This window comes from Clinocottus analis, unplaced genomic scaffold (assembly GCF_023055335.1).
Source record: "Clinocottus analis isolate CAN_PGR_092001 unplaced genomic scaffold, fCliAna1.0.p SCAF_1, whole genome shotgun sequence".
NCBI lineage: Eukaryota > Metazoa > Chordata > Actinopteri > Perciformes > Cottidae > Clinocottus > Clinocottus analis.
In genome coordinates, this window is record NW_027175820.1 from 20,580,584 (window position 1) to 20,600,030 (window position 19,447).

The following is a 19,447-nucleotide window of genomic DNA, read 5'->3' on the forward strand; positions in this document are numbered from 1 at the left end:
CCAGAAATAAATACAATAATTGGAGCTCAACAAATATTTTGTAATATTTAGCGGAAAATTCAGCATGTACCGAAAATAATCGCATGTGTTTTTCAAGTGCTTGAAAGAGTCACAGATCAGACAGGCTAAGGTGATCAGAGAAGAAATGTGCTGTAAAGTTGTCAAGTGGTTAATGTGCTATTTAGTTTCAGTTCACTAGTGTATAGCCTAGTTTCCTCAACAACTGAATACAACAAGGAAAGGAAGTGAAAAGGTTAATAGAATGCTCTTACATCGACGATCCAGGTCAGATGACCCAGGGACTTCAGCATTTAAAAGGGTTTGTCTCGTCTTTCAACAGCAATTTGACACTGCAAGACCTCTCATTTACCAGATGTGAAAGCTCCTGGCCATGATGGGGCTTTTTAATGCTCTGACTCTAAAGTTGCCATGGCAAAAAAAAAGCAGCACCATAAGACGTGTGGTTGGGCCATAGGGCTGAGCTGGGAGAACAGACAGGGATGTACGCTTCAATAGAGCCGAGTCTCTCAGCGAGCTCGGATGAATAGCTGAAACTGTGCTGCATTGAGTGCCAGGTCTTTTACTCTGAAAGCTTGGCAATTTGAGAGAATCACATAGCGGCCTTGTAAACTGGCGTCACTGAATCTTGGAACAGCAGCCGTACAAAAACCGACTAACGTCACTGTGTGCTTCCTGCTGAGATGCAGGAATGTACAGACCCTTGTGTCAAAGAAAAGAGACGGTGGAGTGTAACAGACACTGGGATCGGCCTGTAGTCTCTGTGTGTGTATCTCATAGACGGCTTCAGAAAAAACGACAGTGTGACAATGATAATCGGGAAACCATGCTGGGTGGGATTTCATTACACGGGGCGACACTGGGGAGACTAATAAATTACGGCAAGTTACTTTTCAAAGCCAAAGCGTTACACATGTCATTGAAAGTAGCAACCGGTATGTTTCAATAATGTTTTTTAAATCATAATTTTTACAAAGTCGTCATTTCTATGGTTTTTTAACGCACGCTGACATTTTTTTCTGTTTATTTGTTGTTTTTTTTGTTGCCCCATGATTAGCAGGAGTAATTAAAGCTTAAGCCAATATTTTTGGATAGGCTTTCTATTCACAATAAACACAGTGATCCAACGAAGATTCGACAATACAAAACATGTGTGCTGTCCACAGGCGCTGTTGATTTTTATGTATCCAGAGTCTCTACATGGGACCGGTATCTACATTACATTAATCTGTGGTTGCAAGCAGTCCGTTGAGCAGCCGAGTGACATGTTTAGCCTCCAAGGAAACAAAGCAAGAGTCGGTATCTGCTGTCAACCTTATAAAAAAAACACCGGACGATGCCAGATGCTAAGCAAGTAAAGCAGTTGGATGAGATATGTCGAACAGCTCGACACAATATAGTTATACCTTTACGTGACACAAAGTGGATGGTGACACATTTTGTATTGTTTTGGCTCAGTCCTGAAGCATATTAGACTTTGATGCTTGAAAGGCCATTAGTTATCATGAATGAATTTTAATTTGCCTCCGACCTGAGCCCGATTCAAGGCCAAGAGATTTTTAGAAAAAAATCAATTTCAATGAAGCATGGAAAGTTCGACTGCCATTGTCTGGGGAAATTTTATTGTTCAATGCTGTCTGGGAACGGCCAATCCGTGGATTCTTTACGCCCAATAATCACATGGGTAATAAATGCATCTTATCGACAGATCTGGTCACATCTTCACCAAACCTACACCCAATTCAAAGCAATTTCATGGAGAGCTAACAGGCAGCTTTCTTTCCCAAGCAAATCACCCTGCTTTTATGGCCGTCTTTGTGCTATTCCATAAGCCTGGACAAAAAAAAAGGGACAAAGAGTGACCTCTGTAAAACAACATAGTGAACGAGCCCATGCTCCACAGAACAGGGGTTAAAGGTGATGCGAGTAAAGGTCAGCCCAACCAGAGGAGACCAGTCTTGTGGACATCAGCTGGAGAGCTGGCTTGCTTCGGTCAAGCATTCAAGTAAAAGAAACACTGAAAAATGCTGTTTAATGTCTTAATAACCCTTTCACACGGTCAAGAGTTCAAGGCTAATTTAACCCCTCCGTGTGAGGCATGTTAATCTCGGGTTGTCATTCTTCTTTCATAACTTGATTTTTTTTGCAAAACCATGGAAGACAGAGACTTACATTTTATACGTTCTAAACATAGACCGAGTTCATTTCAGTTTCAATACTCTCATGTACACGCTCCTCCTTGCTCGCCCACATGTGGGTTCTTTTGTTCTCTCTCTTTGTTGATGTACTTTATTTGGTCACTTAAATGTCAATATCATTAAATGGTTGTTCTGTCGGTGGTTAAGACGCCAGTAAATGTCCAACACATCATTGCAAACAGTATATAGCCCGTGATCTTGTACCCAGTTTCTCACAGAGTAGTCAGTGTGCAATTAGTCATCAGCGCCAATTTATTTACACTTTTTTTATTTACACTTTACCACGAATTTCAAATTGTTGGAACTGATATTTTTTATTGAAGATATTACTTGGCAGTTTATTATGAATGCAGATTGGGGAACTTGTAAATGTGACCTTTCAGATAAATCACAAAATGTCACATTGTTACAAAGGTTAAGATGTTTATAGAGGGCAAGGCCTTTTCAGTTAGTGTACTTTTGAGGGATCAATCGCTGACAGAGTAAAAGCTTTATTTTTAACAATTTATTTTATATGCTTCGTTGATTTACTGGTCTTTTGTTGGGAGGCTGTTCTTCTAAGCAAGAACAATGATTGTATGAGGGAAAAAAAGAGAAAGGCGTTATTTGGAAAATGGTTGTTGTTACAATAGTTGAGACGCATTGCCAACTTTAAACTTTTCTTTAATACATTTTGCCATATTTTATAGAAACATTTGGTATCCTTTGTAGACAACACAAGACAGGTAAAAGTTTGTAACAGATCCTTGATTTAGAATTGTTGTGTGGACAATGCAGCCCGTAATGCAATGGCCATCTTTTTTAAATTTCTTTAACTAAAACATGAGCCATTAAGAAGCCATAATATTTTTCAAATATTATTACTTGCCATGATATACATCAATAACTTTACAAGACAAAATTGCCCCGTGTTATTTTTAGTTTGCACATGGGACAAATTCTATGCCGGTCAGAATTGGGTTGGGGTCTCGGCCATGTGATCGTGCAGGAGCTTGTATCAACAGAGCCTTTCAATAAACCGATGACTGATGTATGTACTACAATGCCCAGGACAGATTAGATTAGGCCTTCTGTCCTTTCCCATCTCTCCTCCCAGTACTGTCTACTGGTATTGAATTAGCCACATTGAAATGCCATTGCTTATAATAAATACAGGAAGTGCAAGCAACTCGGAAGCTGGCCGTCACTGCTCAAGTGTTTCACATTTACTTCCACAAACAGGAGCCAATTCGCACCACCACAAGTGAAACCATAAATTCTGCTGCTTGACACAAACAGCAGTCCACAGAGGGGTTTATTGATTTAAAGATACATAGAAGTTTGATCTAAACATATCAGCCATGGGGCAAATCCAATATTGAAATAGCTTTCATTGGATTAGTCTATGCCATTTCCTTCTCATACGCAGTTTGGGTTTGAAAAAACTTGCACACTCACAGAGGAAAACTGTTGTCCCATCAGTCATCCGGGTCATCCTGAGCAGAATGTAATTAGATGAGTTTGTTATTCAATGAAACAAGTTATGGTTAAAAATAATCCAAAAATATTTAATGTTATTTGATAGCAAAAGCAATAAACAACCAACCTCATTCAACCCCTGGGTGTTGAGGTCAGGAGATTTACACAGCAGCAGCCGACAGAACTTATTGCTCATCTCTGAACCTTTGACTCGCTTTTGTCTGTGAATTGTTGTTTGTTTCAGACAAACTCAATAAAAAGTTTAACCTGGTCAGAGTTGGAATTCTCAAGTATACATACATATATGTGGGATGTTAGAAATATTATCGTAGCTTTTTTTTTAAATCCAGCTCAGTTCCACAGGATTCTATTGTGTACTAAAACTATTCCAGTGTGTAACACACACAACATGTGTACAGTCGTACACACTGAAAGATGAGCTTTAATGACATTTTTTTACTTCTTTTGTTGGGGTTTTTTATTTTGGTCAGAATTTGGAAACAGGCTGGGTGGAAAGAATGCGCTACAATGAGAGAGACCACTGTTTCCAGTTGGTGTAGCCAGCCACATCCCCATTTCAGGTTTCGCAACTGGACCTGCTTCATCCTGTAACTGCAGGGCCCCCTCTGTACGGACAGCCCCTTCAACCACCACCAATAAGAAAACCATAATTATCCCTGTGTGCGCCAGACAGCCCAGCTTACTACTGGCAATGCCGGTCAAAGAGAAACCTCAACATCTGCAAGCAGAGCGCTGTTTACACAGCTAAACAAAACGACTGCAGCAGAAACGGGTGGCAGCAATAGATCACTCTGATGATGGTTATTTTCCAGGATTCTATAAAGCCCCGGCTGGCCATCTGGTGCATGTTTTCTACAATCCACTGTCATAAGTAGTGTTGTTTCATACTGTACATGCCCACATAACTGCACTATTTGACCTTCACTGTCAAACAGCATTTTGTTTAGGAGGCTGACAATCATTCGAACGCCACACGATAATATGTGCAACATCAAAAAGATTTGCAATGTGAATCACAGGTTTACAAGCTGTAGTGTTTTAGGCCCATTTAGAGAAGCAAGGATTAAGTATTCCCTACATACAAGTGCCAGGCATTAGAGGGAAACCTATTCTGAACGATGATCATCTTCATTAAAACATGTTATCTGTTATCTTTGGGAAACCCCGACAATGGAGGCCCCACCAAGAAGGAGCAACGCTGTAAGGACTTTCACTGTAGGAAAATCCCTGTTGAAGCGCACAAGTTTGACCTGCAAACCAATTCTTCTGTGTGCGTGTGTAATGCTCCGTATCACCACCACGCCCTCATCTGTCAGCTGTGATGGCTGACCTGCATCCTGTGGCACAGTGACTGAAAGAGGTAACCTTTGAATGGAAACACATGAGGGAGAGGTCTCCTCTATTTCTGTCACTAGTTCTTGTGTGTGTGTCTGTGTGTGTGTGTGTGTACATATTAAACACAATAGCAGAATATTTAACAGTCAAGTTTTACACACATGAACCAATGAATAAAGTTAATAAAAACACAGCAATATGCAATGGGCCACTGCCTTTTCCAATTTAATATTGGTTACAACCCAATTGTGTGCCAATACATTCTGTCTGTAAATATATTTTTAGATTCTAAATATTAGCTCATGGATGTTTGTACAACAGGGTGAGGTCTTTGTCCTCATCAAATGTCAATTAGGTTAATGGTACCTTGACATCAGTGATTTGAACTCCACATTGACAATGGAATTACATAATATCTATTACACAATATCACAAGACAAATGAAAGGTTACCATTCTGCTTTCAAACGTACTCTGTGACTCAGTGTGTGTGTTATGATATAGGGGAGGTATAGTGGAGGTATATTGAGCTATAATAATAATAATAATAATAGGTCATTGGAATATATTGCATATTCTCCTTTGTAACCTATCATTAGTACACACACCTCATCAACGACCACTATACCAAAGTGGGTGTGAGAGTGTGTGTACGTGTATGTCTGTGGTTGTGGGTGTGTGCGTCTACCTTATATTGTCTCAAAACCATTCAATCAAAAGAAAGTTGGCATGTGTGACCTCAATTACACCAGGTCAAAGTGAAATTAACCTGTAATATAAATGGACTCTGCTTTGCATTGCCAACATGTGCTGTTGATATAAAGTTGAGTCCAACATTAAAAACAAAAGGTGTAAGGAATCTTGATGTTTGTAGTTTTATCAGAACTTTGGCTCTCTGAAGAAATCCCAACAATATTCAGATGTTCAAAAGTTCTGTCTTCGTTGACCGAGGGAGGGGTTCCAACAATGTTGAACATTTTAACGAGGCAGGCGGTTTATGGCCAACCCCGACTGGTAGCATTTGGCCAAAGTTCCTGTCGCGCTCTATTTTCATACATCATTTGTTCCACCAGCCACATCTAAATATCCCTATAATATACCTATACATTCTCTGTATCGCAGCAATGTGTGAGAATATATTCTGCTCAACATAACCATGTATGTGGTTTACTTTCCGCATATTACTCCTTCCACTGTGGATAAGGTCCTCTTGCGTTTATACAATGTGTCAGGGAGAAGTGTGCTGCTGCTGCTTCTGCTGTATAACATTTCTCTGTAAAAAAGCTACAAAAAGAAAAAACTGACAATGAGAAATACAAAGCCAGACAACGTGGCGATCACACATGGACGTGACCAACAAATACAGTACTACCTTTCGAAGAGTTTATTCTGCTCTGGTACATGGCATGAGACAGATAAGACTGGCAATTCCCACACAGCTTTTACTAAAACACAACACAGTAATTCTCATACTGACAGATCTGATGCTCGAATAAAGTGTGCATTTAAATAACTTTAGACTAAAGCTTTTAGAGTGAGGGGATTAATATTCCCTGGGTGAGTCCATGCGCAGACTGTGACTTCGCCCCTTGCGATATTTATTTTTGCGTTAAGATGAATCAAACGATGTGGCTATCGACCCATTGCTGCATCTAAGTCTCTCCTTCTCTTCCTGCGGTCTTCAAGGTCTCCAACAGAAGCATGGCAAACAGAGTGGCAAAATGTTATGTAAACAAAAGTTGGCTTGGTTCAAACACAGCAAGGCCACATCCTCCACCTTTTATCAAACACATTCCAGGATTTAGATGAAAAAGGTGAGCCTGCCATTTGAGAGTCCGACTCGATTTCCAATCAAAAATGCACAATGCTAAAATGACTACATTGCACAAATTGTTGTGTAGGTTTGCATTTGAGCAGCACCTACCAGAAACATCCTATTGATGGGAAAGCTAAGCGCCCAAGCCATGCTGCATGTACAGTATGTTCTGTGTTTTTTGCTTTTTTCCCACATTGTGTTATTTTCTATACTTCAGCTGTTGCAAACATTTGCAATGGTCCAAATGTGATGGTTTACCGGGAACATCCTCATAGACAAAGAGGCAACAGCTTTTAACGTACAGCAATTGTTCAAGCAGTGCTTGTGCGTGGGAAGCCAGGAAGGATGCACTTGCACATAGTTAGTCAAAGCATCTGTGTGCAGAATAGAAGGGAATCTAGGGAGAGTAGTATGAACATGTGTGCATGTAACTGTACTAAGAGTCCTGCAATTGCATTGTTGTAGGGGTCCAGGAGGACAACTGCACACAGCAAATGCTAACAATATGTTTCAACGCCACAATCATTTCCAGTGAAAATTATATGACAATGTGCATGTAGTGGTTTGATTCTCCTTCAAGTATCAACTTCTTTAGTGCCGACTCTTGGTGTCATTGGGTGTGCCAGCAAGGAGGAGTCAGTTGGTCTGCATGGGCTAACAGCTGCCTGGCCCCGACTCAAACATAGAGATCCAGTGAGTGTTGTCGAACACACCCTGTCCACACGGCCTCATGCACACTTAAGTATACTACACAATACAGCCAGAGCCAAACAACAGAGTAGAGGCACAGCCCTTGATGGCAGCCGAGAGTGATACTACAAGAGGGGTGATGTGACAAGACGTTCAGCGACACTGCCATCTATCAAAAAAACAAAATGACTGACCTTGAGGCAAGCAGCTAAACCTTAAGTGTCTCAGCAATGTTGCTCAGAGGCCATCAATATCCCACTTTGTTGGTGGCACAGTTGCTCAGTGATTAGCAGTGTTAAATCACGGTGTTGGATTTCCTTCCATGCCAAAAGACAGGCACGTTAGGCATTAGAGAGTGTGAATACTCCTGCTACTGCCCTTGATCAGGGCATGAGCTTCAGAACTGGAGCTGGTCCACCGGCTCTGAGCTACGACCGCTGGATGATTACAGTTAGGATAGGTCAAATAGCCTGGACACATTTCCCCATAGACGTATTGGAAATCTTATTAACACTTTAACTTTCACCTGAGCTTAACATTTCAAACCCAACCGCCACAAAAAAAAAGTTGATTGAGTGACTACCTGGTTGTAAATATGGTGAATGGCATGAATAGCTGTGCTGAGACAGATAACATGGGAAAAGAAACGCTGACTGTATGTGCTATAAGTGTTGCATGGAATGGCACATTCTCCCTAAGCCTTCAATTATAGTCGTGCAGCAGCAGAGAAGTCAGACGATAGGAGTGACGCAGAAGGAGCACAGAGGGATCTCATTACCTCAAATGCCTCCTGGGAGTTATGGATGACTGGAGTGGAGGGAGCCAAAGGATTTCACTAATAGCATTGTTATCTCTCTACTGAGTGTCTTCATTAGCACTTTTAACATTCGTGTTCCCATCCTTTTCCCTTTTTATTCAACTGGTGTATGTTTGCTTCACCTCGAGGTGGCCACTGGCACGCTACTCTTCCATGACTTTCAATGGAGGGCCTTGTCTGTGGCAGCCTTACAGTAAAGGGCATGGCTGGAGTAGTTTGACGTTTTGTAGAAGCCACCTCCTATGTTTTGCCACTGTGAGCCAAAGAATGTGGAGGAAAGCATCGCCGTCGAAGGGCGACACATTTAGGAATGTCTGCAGGTTGTAGCACCCTTCCTGGGGTTTTTGTGGCTGAGTGGGACGAAGAGTTTTTTGGCTAAGTTGGGTGAAGGCGAGGTTACTCCCACTTGGTTTCTCAAAAGGACTTGGCTTGAGATGACGGGTGTTTCACTGCAACCCCTCCCAAATATGAGTCACAATGTCTGTGCTACACACAGACAAGTCATCCAGGTGTGAAGAACTCATCCAATGCAATGAGGATACGAGATCCTGAAAAGATGATTTTATTTATTATTTATTTGATTATTCTTGCTAAAAACAATGCGGATTGAAATAGCATGGATCACATTTTGGTACTTTTTACATTTATTGTGTCTTTTTAGTCCTGCATACTTCTTTTTTTGTCTAAGAATCCAATAAAAAGATCCCCAAATATGGGTCCCCAAAGTCTTTTTGACTTGTCCCTACTGAAGAAAGTTTAAAGCAAGGCAAAAAAGGCAATTTCCTAAAACAGCTGTATGTTACTCATACAGCAGTACAAAGTGCATTTTGGATTGTTTCCAGTCATGTATTTGGAGCGCTGGTGAGACTTCACAGTGCCTGAACAGTGTATGACTAATACACTAACGATAAACTACAAACAGTGCTCATGTTCATTGCAATGAAGCTCATTGATACGCTTTTTACAGTTTTTTTGGCAGTGAGGAATAAGCTACATGAGGCTTTGGATACAGACAATACTTCGATCAAAGTACTGTTGGTTTAATTCTTTTCATGTAATAAATTGATAAGAAAACTATAGAATACCACCAGACTCATCCTTTAATTCCTAAGAAATGTGTTTTATTCTGTTTTTAGTAAAGATTTCCATCCACCAGTTGTTTATAACTCTTGTTAGTTAAACACACAGTTTAAAAACTGCTGCTGAACAAAGTGCAACAACTACCAAGAGAACCCATCTTAATCAAATTAAGCAACAGAGAAATCCAACGAAAGACACAAGTGTAAGCATTTGGCCAGATTGTCAAGTGATTGCAGCCTACCTTAGTTAAGTCCCACACTTTCACTTACTGCAGTAACTGAATACATATTATCTAATTCTTGGAAGAAGAAAAAAACAACAACCCTAAACAGTGATTTCAGAGAGAAGCAGACAGGAGGGTCTGAAATATGCATTGATTTAGCAGCAAAAACAGGTGAAAACAATAATAGATGGGAGCAAAAGCCTCCAGATCAGAGTGTAAACGTGAACCACAACATCACCAGCAATCGAGACAGAAGACAGATTTATTAAGAAACAAGCCTGTTCCTGTAAGATCAGGTTGGTGGATACTTGTTCATTGTTACAATCATTAAAAGCATGAGTATACATTCAGTATATACCCTTTAGTAGCCAACACTGAATAGAATTTTACTAAAAAAGGTGCGCTCTGGATTACTGTCCTTATAATACAAAATGTGGCAGCCTCTGCAAACTTGTTGCAGAACTGTGTGTGTCTGACTGTCAATTATCCAGTAGCAGATTGCATCATGCAGGCAGGAAGGAAGTTTCAGAATATTTTAGGTAAATGGTACAATTGTATTCCTCCCACTCCGTTTGCACTCTGTACCGTTGTACTTTCCCAGCTCTGCTTCTCTCCTCGTCTTGCCAAATCTGAATTCTACAGAGCTCGGATGTCAAACAAGCTCGCGGCTTTGCAATGCTCCGAGATCTCTCTTTAGCGAAGGCCGACCGTACACTGTGACATACAGTCGACCGCACACCATCTCACTTCCTTAGCGACGGTGACTCATTTCCCTAACAGCGCAGCAAGGACAGCTTCATAAAAAAAGGGAACCTGCACAATTAGGCACAGATGGATGCAGTTATGAAAAGCAACCCCTGATTTTAAGTTATGGCAGGGCAAACAGTGATCTAGTTAGGCTAGATAAGCATGTGCCCTTATTGATTTAAGGGTGCATGGTTTCTGCCCTTGTAATGAGCAGTAAGTGTCTCTTAAAAGGCTGTAAACGTGAAATCCTCCTCTTGTATACCTTGGAGAGCAATGTAGCCTCAATGCATTTCGGCTCAGCAAAAGCTTTTTTCTTGTACAATTCTTGTGTCACCTGGAGGACAAGATAACGTCATGTTTCATTAATGAAAGAGCATCTTTTTAACTACGCAACATCTGAGCCTTAAGCTTTGGGTCGCTCCACTGGACCACTGCCTCCAAATGGTGCCAGCAGCCGCAGCCTGTGTGATCCTCACAAAGGATGCAGTCAGTGAGTGAGTGTGCGTGTTGGGTGACACAGCAGCAGAAACCAGATCTTTCAAAGGCAGTTGTTGCCATAGCAAAGTCAAAAGGGTGTCTCAGCAAAAAGAGGAAGTGAATCATTTTAGTATAATTCTGTTGACTAAAATATTTACTATTTAAACAAACAAGTACTTATGCATTTGTACTTGTAGATGTCACAACACTCCCTGTAATCAGTGTGGGAAGGTCTACACTTCAATGATGAATTTTACCAAAACAAGTGGACTAGTAGTAGTACAAATCGGAGCATTATACATGCTGCAACAGGTTAGCCAGAGATTCTTCTATAAATTGTATAAGGAGATGCCAGTAAACTGCCCATAACTTCCCTGTGATGCTTTATAGCAATCTGACAAGTGACACAACATATCTGCCCAATAAATTTGGTAAATCCAGTCGAGAGGTTTTTCCAAAAATATACCTCTCCAATCCAAGAGTGAGAACAGAAACAGAACAGTTGGATACTAAAACACTGAGAGAAGGTGTGGTATCTCTTCTATGCAAGATGATGCATGCAGTTACATCTGTTCCTAAATCCCCTCCAAGCTGTGATGGGGAGAGGAGCTGCGCTCACAAATATCTGAAATGTCTTGACAGTTGTCAGATGGTATCGTTCATTCCTCAATTTACAATAAGGTACAGGCTAATAGAGTTTATAGTACTTCACAGGCTCCATCCAATAAACACATTCACAGAAGTATTGTCAGGAGTCCATGTGAATTGCTTCATATGTTGTTGTACTTGTGCTCCCACATCCATACGATTTCATCAAAAAGGTTTTAAAAGATTTTAATACCCTGTTAAATACAGCATGTGTGTGGCAATTATTGATCTCAATCCTTCGGCGGTCATGTTCATGGGGGGCCCCGCGGGACAGAAACATAACATCTCATAAACATGTCATGAAGGAGGGCAGCACTGCAGCTCTGACAGACGGAGGGTCGACGAAACCCAATAAAATTCGGTGAAGAAAGGATTTCGATCGGCTTCATTTTTCTGACACCGATCCTTACAAGCGGTTCGGGACATCCTCCACACATTTATCTAGTATAGTTTGAATTGTGCCATTCAGCCCCTATCCAGTTGCGTATCCCCCTTTTATTGTAAGGTCTCCACTGTATTCATTTGATAGGACACCTACCAGAGAGCCAACATCAGCTAATCACACAACCAGCCGAGCACAATGAGCGCCTTGTTGAAACAGCAAAGTGTCGCAAGGCTCCATGTGACACGCAAACAAGACACATTTCTGTGACAGGACACAAAACAGCATGCGCTGAGTGCAGAAAATCGATGCACCGGTTAAATAATTTAGCATTAAGTCACATGTCCTCAAATATGAACGATCAAAAATCCTGAAAACGGGTAATCACAAAGATGATTCCGCCTGAGAGCTGTTTACCGGCTGTACCGCTCATTACTCTCTTCCCTCAATGTCCTGTTACTAATGTGTTTTACAGGTAAGCTGTTTTTCAGTTCTAAAGTGAGTTTTGCAAACTCTGTGTCTCAATGGCACTTCTCCAGATGGGATGCTCTCACAAGCATTACATAATGTCCTTGAACCACAGTGAGCACAAAGAAAAACAGCGAAATTGAAATAGGGGGAGGGGGAGCAAGACACCCACACATCTGCACCATCCATACTCAAACGAACATTCACAAGAGGCATGCATCGGCTCACACTGGCTGCAAGGCATTTCAACATATTCGACACAGCACTCGATCTGCAAGTAAGCCACACAAGGTTATGCCACATGTATCCATGGAGCTCAGAGCATTCCATGGACAACACTTTTCTCTAATCCCAATGCATTATAGGCACTTCTTAATGCAAATGTTTGATGGATTGTATCTTATTGGATACAAATAAATGATTCACGTCAAGCGTGTGCAGACATTGACATTTTCTCACCAAGCTGCTGAAGGCAGATTGTAATTAGTGTTTCCACAAGAGGGTCTGTGGGCGAGGAAGGTTCCCAGGAAATGGAACAATTCAACAGACAATAGGGTGAAGAGGCATTTGTCTAATGGCACTCCACAGCATCCCATCTCAGTGCCATGGATCCTCTCAAAACGGCAGAAGTAAAAGAGGGCATGGCCTTTAATGGCCCCTCAAGAGCTTTCCCGAGCTAGATACATTAGCAGCCTTGATCGAGTGGGCCTGAAAATTAGAGTTTACATGGTGTCAATAGAATATAGGATGAAAACACAACACATAATTATGTGTTATAGTGCTATACGATTTTGTAGCATTACCTGAAAAGTAAAAATGTATTTAAAAAAAAAAAAAAAACTTGATTCCACCTCATTTTCTTAGAGACAATGTATGTTTATTGGACTTGCATCTTGTTATATAACCACGGCAGTTGAACATGCAAGACTGTGTTGTGAGGCAGTGCTTCTCCTTCACACACGCTGCAGTGGCGATGATCATCACTAATATACTCTGCGGCACTCCGCCTCTCATAAGTTGACAGTGTCGGTTAAGAAAAAAACTTAAAACAAACCAGGGATCGTTTTACAGGAAGTGATGTAATGTCGCAAAGAATTTCTATTTTGAATGCTTACATTGCTTGTCATATGGCAACTTAGGAGGAGGATGTAGGCCTTGTGTGACTTTGTTTTAGTGAAGACTCAACTCGTGGAAGTCACTGCTGTTCTTCACTTTACTGTTTTGGGAAGAGGGAAAAAAAATGGCGTAACAAGCAAAACTGGTTTTAAAGTTATGTGTTTTCTTAGTAAATATGTGCTGTGCAGAGGATCTGCTGTAATTCATGCCAATGTGAAGAGTGGTCAATGTGGATTTGAAAAAAAGTAATTAATAAATATTCGGAACTGACAGATAACTGAAGTGTTCAATTTGAGAATAACATTTGGTGTGGTGACAGGTATGAGTGTGTGTGTGCAAAGAGGTGAGTGAAGGATTGGTTTGGCTTACAGGACTGCATACAAATACTGTACACATATCATCCACACATCGGGGACATTTTTGAGTTTCCACTTGACCCCACCCTGTGCACTCGAAGAAACACACACACACACACACACACACACACACACACACACACACACACAGAAATGAAGCATGCCAACCACTGAGTCACTGCACTGCTCCTCGGGATATTCAGTTCCTTGGAAAAGCTGTTTATACTTTTGCTAATTGGTCCTTTTCAAAAATCAAGAAGATTTGTTTTAACAATATGTTAAATGGAAAATGATTAGCTGGGAAACCTTTTTAAAAAAGGTGATCTCCTTTTAACATTTTTTGAGACCCGTTATCAAATAATAGGATAAAGAAGCAATGCTTTGTGTTTTATATCAGGAGGAAAATACTCAATCTTTCCTTTCTGCGATACATTTGATTTGTTTTTAATTTTGAGAGTAGAGATTTGTTTTTTTCCTCGTTTGCAGGGGTTTTAGGATGAGACATGAGACACCAGATCTTGCCACATTTAGTTATAATTCTATTAGGTTGAGGTTGCTAATAGAAGGATGCATTTGCATGGTTTCAAACTGACAAAGGGTATTGAGTGAAAAGAGGTTGAAGTAAAGAAAAATAAGCATTCAACAAAGAGAAAAAACAAAACAAGTCTGCTCACAGATTCCAATCGTCAGTCAAAACAGTGACATTGGGTCTCCCGCCGATTTGATGACGTCAATGACAAGAAACCTTTGAACTTCGAGGGACTTCAGAGAACTCGTTCCCAGTGGCGTCCGGCTCGTATTACTTGTTTGTCTTCAATAGGGATTGAACGCTTACTTCAATTTCCCAGCACAATATAGAGGGAAATCCTGGGACTGAGAGATGGAGAGAGGCATCACCCAAGTAAAGGTCATCTCCACCCTACACCCAAGCCTCACACACAGAGACCAGTGGGTATTGACATGAGGTTTGGCTCCCTTTAAATAGATCAAACGAGCTTAAGCAGTGTAAAAACAATCCAGACATTTCGGTGGAAATGAATCACTGACCAACGGTGATCTGAAGATCAATGTTTCTGCCCTGTTTTCTGCACCTGTTTACATCCTTGCCATGTTAAAGCTCTGGCGTGACAGGTGTTGTCAAAAGCACATTATTAACATTGTATCAGAAATAGTCCTGAGGTGATGCAGGTACCTAAAATTGGACCTCTGTGTCTTCTAAAACTACTGTATGACATCTCAATATCACATTGTACAGGCAACATCATTTATGTATGTGTTTTGTGTTAAGTTTGATGTCTCTCTTAGTTTACATTGAAAAAGCAGCAAAGGAAAAGAGAAAGAGTGTTTCTAACATGCATATCAAAGGCTGTGCTTGAGGAAGGATTAGCACTGATCTCCGGCTGGAGGCACCACAGTCTGAGTTAATGAGTCCTATTAGTCCCCAGCGAGTGCTTCAAGGATTACCACACTGTCCACCGAGGGGAACCTTTCACATTTTCAAGCCTGAGGACAGAGAGAGCGCGGAGAGTCTGCTTGAAAGTGGACGAGAGAAAGGGAGAATGAAACATGAGAAACAATGAGAGTGATGATGAGAGGGAGGGGAGACATCAGGGGCGTTATGAGTGGCTTGGAGCGTTTGGAAAACATCGTCATGGGGTCTAATAACAACATAAAATGCCTATAATGTGAGCGATCCCACCTCTGTGCGTGAGAGAGAGTTAAGAGAAGACGCAGCTGGAGGGCATTTCTCTCCCCTCTTCAGCGGTAGAGAGAGGTTCAGTAGGTTTGTGCCTTCCCCAACACTCGGATGAACCCATGTGCTCATCTTTCACAGAGCAGGTAGTTAGAGGATCACAAAAGACGGGTGAGAGCGGTGCAAGAGTGTGTGGCATCAAACCTACTTCTCAAGAAAACCGACAAGAAGTCACATGCACATTTCCTGTGGAGGTTCCCCATATTTCCTGTCAAGGTCACAGTCAAGATTGAGACCATCTTTGCACTATGTACTGTATCCTGAATACATGTGTGTTTGCACAGTGTGTGTATACAAAAATAACAAATTTCAAGGTTTTGATTGTAGAATCGTAACAAAACCAAAGAGGAGTACAACTAAACAGACCAAACTTTTTCTTCTTCTTTTTTTTAATATTATTATAATCGTTTTAAATCGGTCAAGAAAATGAAAGTATGTTATTAAGGAATCCAGGCTAAAGCCTGGTGGGATAAACACCGCACCAAAAGATAATGATGACAATGATGCTTAAATCAATGCACATAAGTCCTCAAAAGCCAAAATAATCTGATTCATTTTGTCCCAGAGGTTTTAAATGCATCACGTGTTTTACTATACGGCCGTGACATAACAGTGCAGCCAATTCAAATGTAATTGGAAAAGAAAAGATTCTCTAAAAAAATAAGCTCTAGTTTGGACAACCCTACAGAGACCCTTGAAAGTCCTAAAACCATCACTTTGGTAACCGCTACTTTACGCTGTCTGCATGGTCCGCTGAGGCTGCATGACAGAGGGGAAAAGAAAGAACAAAAAAACAACTCCACCACCGGTTATTAAGAGACTCGTCACAAAACAGCAATGAAAATAGCGTCACTCTGAACAGTACAGATATGTTCCGGGCTTTTTAGTTTGTTTGTTTGTGTGTGTCTCTGCTGCACAACCTCTCAACAGACAGGTCCCTGTCCCGATCCATCAAACTGTGAAATTAATCTAATAACATGCACAATCACAACAAGCGTCACATCATTTCCGAATGAGATACATCTCAGCGTCACAATGGATAATTGCACACCAATTGGCAGATGCCAATGTATGTGTCACAATCTAGATGACAGCTTTACTATGAAAGGGCCTGGGCATCGCAGCAACTGATCCATGACCAAGAATTTCTCCCCAGCCTACTGTGGTGCCCCTCTGTGGTCCATTATACTCAAAACAAATGAGCTCCGTAGCTCAAAAACAATGCCCTGTTTGATCCCGCTTGATTTTTAACCCTATACCACATTTTAATAATAGATATTTGTGACAAACCAGTTATTTTATACTTACTATTTCAGTACATTACATCAAATATTTGCTGTTGGCTGGAAAAACAAAAGTGATGAAGCTCTGTCCACGTCACAGAAAGCCAGCTACTGGCCCGATAAGCTACCTCCATTTAGAGCAGAGCTGACAAAGGGATTAGTGATGCAATCATCCAAATGATAAACACCCTACACACACACACACAGAGTTGTCGTCATCCTTGTGCAGATGGCGACTCTATGGACGCACACGTCTATCTATGTGTTTTGCATTCGAGTGTCAGAAGAACTTTTATCATCTAATTCTAGGGCTTTAACTTTTTTTTTCATTCTCCTGTTCTTTGCAAACTTGACAATTAGGAATTTAGTTTACAGTGCAAACAGCTACTGCTATTAAGCTTTTTGGCAAACAGCTGTAATCAGCACAATTGCATTTTGAAGAAACGGTACTTTGTGTTTTCACAAGATATTTGGCGAGCAATCTGTTGCAATCTCTTGTCCCCACTAAGAGAAACCTCGAGACTTCCTTTCATCCAGTGTTTAAACTACACGATGATATCAGCAGTGGTCCACTTTAAAACTCATTTAGGAAAAGTTAAGGTTATGGAATTGAATTGGAGAATTGTGGCTGGTGTTTAAACTGGGAGTGAAATACCTACGTTGACTATATTTAGCCAAGTTATGACATAAGACCAGCAACAATCAGTCAAGTAATCAATCAGTCTATATGCATACAATTAATCAGCAACTTGTATCTGTTTGTACTTCAGTATAAATGGTTGCACGCAGACACAGCAAATGCATCGTTGCTCTGCAAAATCTAAATCCAAATGGGCCCACGGTGTATTTACAGCCAAGCTAGCCTTAAAACTACGGCTCCCAACAGCCATTGGGCTGTCTTGACATAAACAAACAGTACATCAACCAGTTTGTGACAATAGACAGTAGTCCCAATGAATATATATATTGTTGGCAGTGATTACCCGGTGTAAATATTAAGTGCTGTGAACAATTTAACCATCTTTTATTGGGGAATGACACACAAAAGTCATACTGTGCATGATTGCTTTAACTGTGCTTGTTCAACAATATAAAGCTGTCTGTGGAGAAATGACTGAAGGAAGACAAGCGGTGCACAAGCTGCATGAAAGGAATAGTCTATAGTCCTGTCATTCCAAAAGATATTGTTTCATGTGGGAGGTCTTTGCTTTTGGAAAAGACTACCATAGTGCCTCTGAAATGAGAAGGTTTCATTCATTCGGAGAAGACAAACTCATTTAATTTAGCATTACACACACACACACACACACACACACACACACACACACACACACGTATATATATTTCTTGCCCTGGGGTCATAATGACAACACGTCACTGGTATATATATATATATATATATATATATATATATATATATATATATATATATATATATATATATATATAATGCAATGGCAGTGTGTATGAGGCCAAAACGTAAGATAACTCTGATATGAATATATACAATTATCACCGACATTGTTGCGCACGTGTGTTCCGCTCAGTCATGGGTGAGCTTTACCCCACACACAAACCACATGCTGGTAGCCGCATAAAATGCGTTTCTGTCACACCGACGAGGAAGGAAAAGACAAACCGACCGATTCCCGCTCTCGTAGCCAGCCGACGGTTCAGCGTTGAGACACTTATCGAGAGACAGTTATCACCGGACGAACCTCATCATCACGTTTTATAGGCGAGAAAGCAAGTCATCAACTTTGAAGCTCCGAGTGAACTCACGACAGTGTGAAGTGAGGTAGCAGCCTCGCGGGCTCGTTAAACGCCCCCCCCCCCCCCCCCCCGAAATGCACCAACATCAAAGAGTGTGGATGACAAGAGCAACCAGGTGAAAAGGCGACACGCAGACAGTCAATTGTGGATTTTACAAATGTATATATTTGACTTTGAACTCAAGAATGTACATAGCAGTAAAGCCTTCGACATGTATTGACAGGTGAAACCCGTCGGACAGAGAATGCCGTCTTTAAACTGTTTTTTGTTTTGTTTTAGCGAAGCAACAATTAACCTTTTTCCTTGTGCGGTTTGACAATTGCCACACTGCTTTTCAGGCTCTTAACGTCCCCAATGAGCCGGTATTCCCCCCATTAAACGAAGTTTTAGTGTCTTACCTGGCAGATTTAAGTAACGTCCCGTTGAAGAAGAAAAAAATAAAAATAAATCAGCATAAATGACCCGTAGGTAGAGGGTGGGAGCGCGTCTTGTGGTCCCCGCGCGCTGCTCCAAGTGAAGATGCCCCTCCTCCACCTCCCTCACGCGCCTACCAGCGCGCTCACACACGCGTTCTTTTTTTTATTTTCCTGAAACACTTTCCATACGGTATGGAGTTTGCGTTGAACCATTACGACTCAAACGGAAAAATAAGTCAGAACAAGACAACAAAAAAGAAGAAAAAAAAAACTGTAATTGTACTGTTTTTTTATTGCATGGATTGTAGTAGCTGCAGAGAAACAACGTTTCAGATGAGTACAGTAGGGGTTTGGAAGGTTTGAGGCCTCCCTG

General features: G+C 41.1%; 1 protein-coding gene across 4 annotated transcripts in view; it reads right to left on the reverse strand.

Moving 5' to 3' along the window:
- adcy7 (adenylate cyclase 7) overlaps window positions 1–19,229 on the reverse strand; it is a 49,186-nt gene extending 29,957 nt beyond the window's left edge. For all 4 annotated transcript variants that reach the window (XM_068568419.1, XM_068568500.1, XM_068568339.1 and 1 more), the window contains exon 1: window positions 19,057–19,229. The gene's annotated coding sequence lies outside the window, so the exon portion shown is untranslated. The remainder of the gene's footprint in view (window positions 1–19,056) is intronic.
- Between the last annotated feature and the right edge of the window lie 218 nt (window positions 19,230–19,447).